At 25.9% G+C, this 6,254-nt stretch overlaps 1 pseudogene; it reads left to right on the top strand.

The window, feature by feature from the left end:
* The first annotated feature begins 1,896 nt into the window (after positions 1-1,896).
* LOC112679875 lies at positions 1,897-2,770 on the top strand (annotated as a pseudogene).
* Positions 2,771-6,254: the final 3,484 nt, after the last annotated feature.

Genomic DNA, 6,254 nt, shown 5'->3' with positions numbered 1-6,254 from the left:
AGATACATTTTCTTTTCAGCACAAGGTGTTCTTCTAAACTTATTACATTCAATGTGGTCTCTGTCAGATGGCAAAACTTCTCCATCATATTTGCTGAGAATAATTATAAAAATCGCTTCTAAAATGTCTTGTGCTTCATCAATTGATGTACTAAGAACAAGAAGACCCATCCCACGGGTAATTAATTCTTTAGTACGATTAAATTTCGAATTTTTAACTTCATTCCAGGACGAAACTAAATGTATGAAATGGTTAACGTCATTTCTTACATAACAGGTCGGCAAATCCACATCTTTTTTCAAAACAACCACTGTAAAACATACTTCAAGATACTTTTCAAGACTTTGATATTCTGTGAAAGCTTGTACTAATGCTGACATAAGAGCAAGAGACTGATCACATATGACTACTTTTGGAGCCCTAACGCCACACCTCATCCATCTTTTCAACCATGTACTTATGGATATCGTGTCATGTTGTTCCGATAACATTGACATAACTGTAAAATTATTATTGTTAATATTCATGACTCCTTCATAAAGGAAAATTGGGCCACTACGTTTATTAATCCCTCTAGTTATTTTACGAACACATCCACCGGTGGCGTCAAAAGAAATCGTAGGTATTTGTTCCGTTTTACAATAATCTCGATAAATTACTAATTGTAAATTGCTCCAAAAATGAACAAAGAATTTATCAGAGCCAATGTCATGAATATTATTTTCATACTCTGTCAGATACTTCATTTTACATAATGCTGTTAAAGGGTCGGAGTGAATTTGGGTAGCAGATAATGCTCTGTATTTTGCTACTCTTAATGTCCCTATGTTGGGAATTTGGGCGGGAAGAGCATCACCTGAAATTTTTAAATTTAAAACTCATTTAATAAATTAAGTGTCTAACCTTTAAGTAAGTAAAAAAGTTTACTAGTCTACTAGTAGGTACTAAAATCAATAATAATTTTTATAATTATCAAATTTTGTCAACATTTGAATTAAAATGCCCATATTGTGTCTTTTAGTTAGAATAGAAAAAAATTGTAGTTGAAGACAATAATCACGCAATATTTAATAAAAAATTTAATTTAATAAAATATCTAACATGACTATTTAAATAACATTTCTTTTTAAAATATAGCTTTCTTTATTCTAATTATATTTTTATTCAAATTACATTTTTTATTCGAATTTTTTTCTTATTAATTATTGTTTTTTTAAACGGATTTTTATTCATATTTGTCTTATTATAAAATATCGGTTTTATTCAACTAGGCTTTTTTTTATTTGAATTAGATTTTTTATAGTATAAATAAATGAATATCATTATATGATATAATATGTTTCAATTTGAAACATGAAATATCAGAAACCGATTTTTTATGTGTACCATGTAACATATCGGGAAACCAATTCGTGTGTTTATTTTCAGGTATGAGAATTGAAAATCAACTTATATGCAGCCGATTTTCTTTGTATTAGAAAAAAAGTAAACTAAAAACTTAAAACTAAACATCATAATGCAGACTCTTACAATAATTATTTCTTTTATGAGAAACCTTTTTGTCTCATTAAATACTTGTTAGATACATTTAATAATTTAGGTGTTATAAATATATCTGGCTTACAATAATATCATATGCCTAAAAAGTAAGCAATTTCCTATAATAGAGAATTATAATAATTTTAATAATATACCTTCTTTCATAAGTTCTCGAGCTTCGTTACGAACAAATACTGAAGGTTCAATTCCAGATTTCAGCATAGCATTTAAAGCCTTATCTCTTTGTGTTCCAATCAGTCTGCGTTTATGAAAATGCTTAACACGAAAATTTCCTTTGAAACTACATTTCATTATTACTCTATTAATAAAACAAAAATTAAAAATTATTAGATAACGATGAATCAATCAACAATTCATCCATTCAAAAGTTTTGTATTATTTATAAATTTAAATATTTCATAAAGAATATCTTTTACAAGTTTTTATGAGTTGAGATGGTTTAGGAATGGTATGTTTTTGTTTAGTTGTTTTTATCAAAATAAAAAATCTTATAGTTCTGGATTAGTTACTGTTATTTTAAATCATTTAGGTGATTATATCTATAATTTGAATATTGAATTTTGGTTCTTGAAATTTTATTTTAATTAATTATTTTAAAAAATTGAATTATTTATTTTTTATTAGTTTAAATCTTTAATAATTATATTTGCTTCTTTGACTAAAAGAGCTCAACTTCCTTTTTATTCTTGATTACCTTTAGCAATAGCAGCTACTCCTGTTTCTTCTTTATTTCATTCTTCTACTTTAGTAACTGCTGGTATTTATTTAATAATTCGTTTTGATGAAATTTTTTTAAATTATTCACTAGTGATTTCTTGTATAACTATATTTATATCTGGTTTGAATGCGATTTTTGAGTTTCATTAAAAAAAAATTATTGCTTTTTCTACTTTGAGTCAAATAAGATTTATATTTATAATTTTATGTTTAGGTAAAATTGATATGTTTTTTTTATTTATTAATACATGCTTTATTTAAATCTATAATATTTCTGAGATCTGGGTTTTTAATAAGAATTATTCTTAATATATGAATAATTATCAAGATATTCATAAAATAGACGAGGATTAATTGATTATTTACCTTTTTGTGGTTTAATTTTTATGTTTACTTTACTATCATTATTTGGTTTTCCTTTTTTTGTTGTTTTTATTCTAAAGATTTAATTTTTGAGTATTTTTTAATAATAAATTATATTTTTTTTAGAATATTTTTTAATAAATTTGTTTGTTTTTGTAGTTTATCTCATAAAAATACGTAACAAATTTTTAATTTTTTCCTTAAGTAATGAATTTATTCAAATTTTGATTTTTGTAGTATTTAACTAGTATACTTATTTTATGCTTACCTAATACCTGAGCCAGGAATTGTGTCTACAGTTCCTTTAAATATTGAACCACAGTCTGAACAACGTCCAACTATACTTAAATACACAATACCATATGGTGTTACATTTGCTTTTTTAAATGTTAAACTGCAAGGAAGTTTAGTGTGTAAAAAGAAATGATCCTGCACCACGTTGCTCCATTCGTATGGTGTCATAATTTTATAAGTTTTTGGACCTCGTTTTTCCTGGTATAATTTTTCTCGTGGTTGAATTACTTTCCACTCTTCGACAGAGAAAGTAATATCAAATTTCAAGTTTTCTTTTTCTGAACAAGTTATACTTTCGTCACTTTCGTCACTTGAAGTTTTATTGTCGTCGTTAAAATAAGTTATTTTTGTTTCTGAAATATTGCAAAACATGGTTATTATTCATGTTTACCAAATTTAAACTAAAATAGATATTTTTTAAAAAATGTATATTATTTTAACATACTTGATTCATCAATTTGTCGATTTTCGCTGTAAGGTTTTGTTAATGGCACCAGACCTAATGTTTGTAACAGTTTTCCATTATTCCTAGCCACATGCATACGTACTGATGCTGGAGTAACTTTGTCTACAAGATCTACACTTACATTAGACGAAATTTTTATCCAAACATCCGCATTTATGCCCACTATTTCTAAAATAATAAAAATTAATCTTCGCATTTATTTCAATATGATTACAAGGTTGTAATGTAATACTTAGAATCACATAGAAATAAGATTTGTCTTTGACAAATAAATGAACAAATAAAAGTTATATATAAATGTCAATAACATATTTTTTTGTTATAGTAGTCACAGAAATACATGATCTGTGAAAATTTCAACTTTCTAACTTTTATGGTTCATGAGGTACTGTTTGGTGACAGGAGGACGAACGGACAGCGGAGCCTTAGTAAAAGGCTTCCTTTTTACCGTACAGAACCCTAAAAATGTGACTATTTTTGGAATTTGATAATATGGGTAAATAACTTATAATTTACCATATTTTATTTTTTTCATTTTATTTAAACGGTTTTCATTATTAATTTATGTTAAAATTTTTTGTTTTAAGAATTTTTAATTCTTACATTATGTATAATTTTTTTTTGATTTATGAATAATTATTATTTATACTGTTACAAAGACAAATGTTTGTGTTATAAACATTATTAAAAGGTTTTAAGTTTTATATTCCTTGATAAAGTAGGTACATTTCATATCATTGACATTTACCAGAAAAGTTTAAGTAAGCTACAGTTCAGATTTTCAGAATGTATAATCAAAATTATATTGGCTGTCAAAAAAAGGAACAGCATATAATAATTTATCATTAATTTAATAACATTTTTACATCACTACACCTAACAAACAATAATCAACATATCTACAATATTTTAACATCCAGCTATTTTTTTTACAATAATTATAGTAACTATACCTATATTAATCTAACTAATTTAACTAAACTTAATTAATTTACTTAACTTAACTAAATGTCTATACAATTATTAAAAACAAATCACGAATAATGTAAAAAAACAGTATATAACAATAACATGAAAATATTGAGTAACAGTAGTAACACTGTAACAGTTATCATTTATTCATTTTCCATATTACAAACGTTACAGCAGCTGCTAAGCTAGTGTTGCTGATAATGAATAACATTATTAACATCGTTATTCGTTTACCCAAGACCTTGGTTAAAACGTCAAAACAAAAAATAACAATAACTGTTACTTTTTTTTCCAAGTAACAGCTTGTTCCTGTTACTTCAGTAGTAACTGTTATAAATTACTGTTACTGTTATTTTCTCCCATCACTATGTTACCTCCGACATGCGTTCTCTCTCGCTATACAGTAAAAATAGTTTCAAACATTGCAAAATAGTGTACTTACTTTGGCTATTTTCATCAATGATTTCATTCTTGTATTTTATAATCTCCTTATCAATTATCGAGGATGATACCTTTGGTTTCCTTCCCATCTTGATCTAAGTTCGAGAGTATTTAAGAAAATATATTTTAAATTCAAATAAATTACATTTAGTTTGGTAATAATAATTCACATTTATATCGGAGTTGAATTTTACAAGCTACCACGAAAGTAATCATGAAGTATTTAAGAAAAAATAATTATCTATACGACTATACAAAACGAGTTTAATCCTCAATTATTTTAACAAATTAAAAATAAATATAAATAATAATATACAGGACAGGATTACATGTCTCTCACCCGAAAGTAAATAATCGTATGATAAAGAATAATATCAAAATTATAAATGAAAGTAATTTTTACTTACCTAAATTGTGTATAAAATATCTTGATGAATATATTAAAAGTTATAAAACTTTATCCACTACTTTGATTTCGACAAACAATAAAAATGTATACACACGAAAACCTTGCTGTACAATATATGACGTTAAAACAACGAAACTTCCTCAGTCCGTTTTTAGCTAAACTATAAGCATTCCCGAGTATTCCCGTTGACGTTTGTAATATACAATCAAAATAACCCGGCGTCGTATAAAATATATAAATAATATCTAATGTGAAAAAAATAACAAAAATCACGGACTATTCCGACGACGACAAACGCGCGTACCGAACATTCATAACAATGAATACATATGTAATTAAAATGCTAGTTTCGGAAAATCTGACTAGACACAGTAATAACTAATAAGTATCTATATTAAATCAAAATATCATATGAATTGGTTCGGAAGTTTTAGCTGTGCCTTAATGGCTTACATATTTAATGTTATGATAGGCCAATTGATAACAATGATTTCTTCAGAATATTTATAAATAGAAAAATTGTAGGAAATTTGAGTACAAAAGATGTGTACAATATGTTAATCATACGAAGTACCGTTCGCGTTTGTTCAAACAACATTTTATTAAAATAAAATGTTGGTATGGGTTACGGTCTAGAAGACTAATTTTCTAAGATCATGGTATGGGTAGACATTGTCGCACAAAATATGCGATAACGAAATTGTTTTTCCATAATAATAATTCTTATAAGATTTATTAGACTTTTATTTAAAAACATTTTAATAGTTTTGACGTTCAGTTAATAACAAGTCTGTTACTAGTTTCAAACCTTAATGAACCTTTGGGCCACATTCACAAATTAAAAATGGTTCTAGGACCAGACAATATAAAAAATGTATATGATATTCAATGACATTTGCTAGTTTTGAAATTTACTGTGGGCCGCATAAAAGAGACATTAGTTGCCTACCCCATTGTTTAACTCAATTAAAATTAAATGTATAAACATATTTAAATAAAATCATTTTTTATTGTGTAAAATTTATCTTAATA

This window comes from Sipha flava, unplaced genomic scaffold, assembly GCF_003268045.1.
Source record: "Sipha flava isolate LNK unplaced genomic scaffold, YSA_version1 17007_pilon_pilon, whole genome shotgun sequence".
Lineage (NCBI taxonomy): Eukaryota > Metazoa > Arthropoda > Insecta > Hemiptera > Aphididae > Sipha > Sipha flava.
This window is presented reverse-complemented; position numbering and strand designations above follow the sequence as displayed.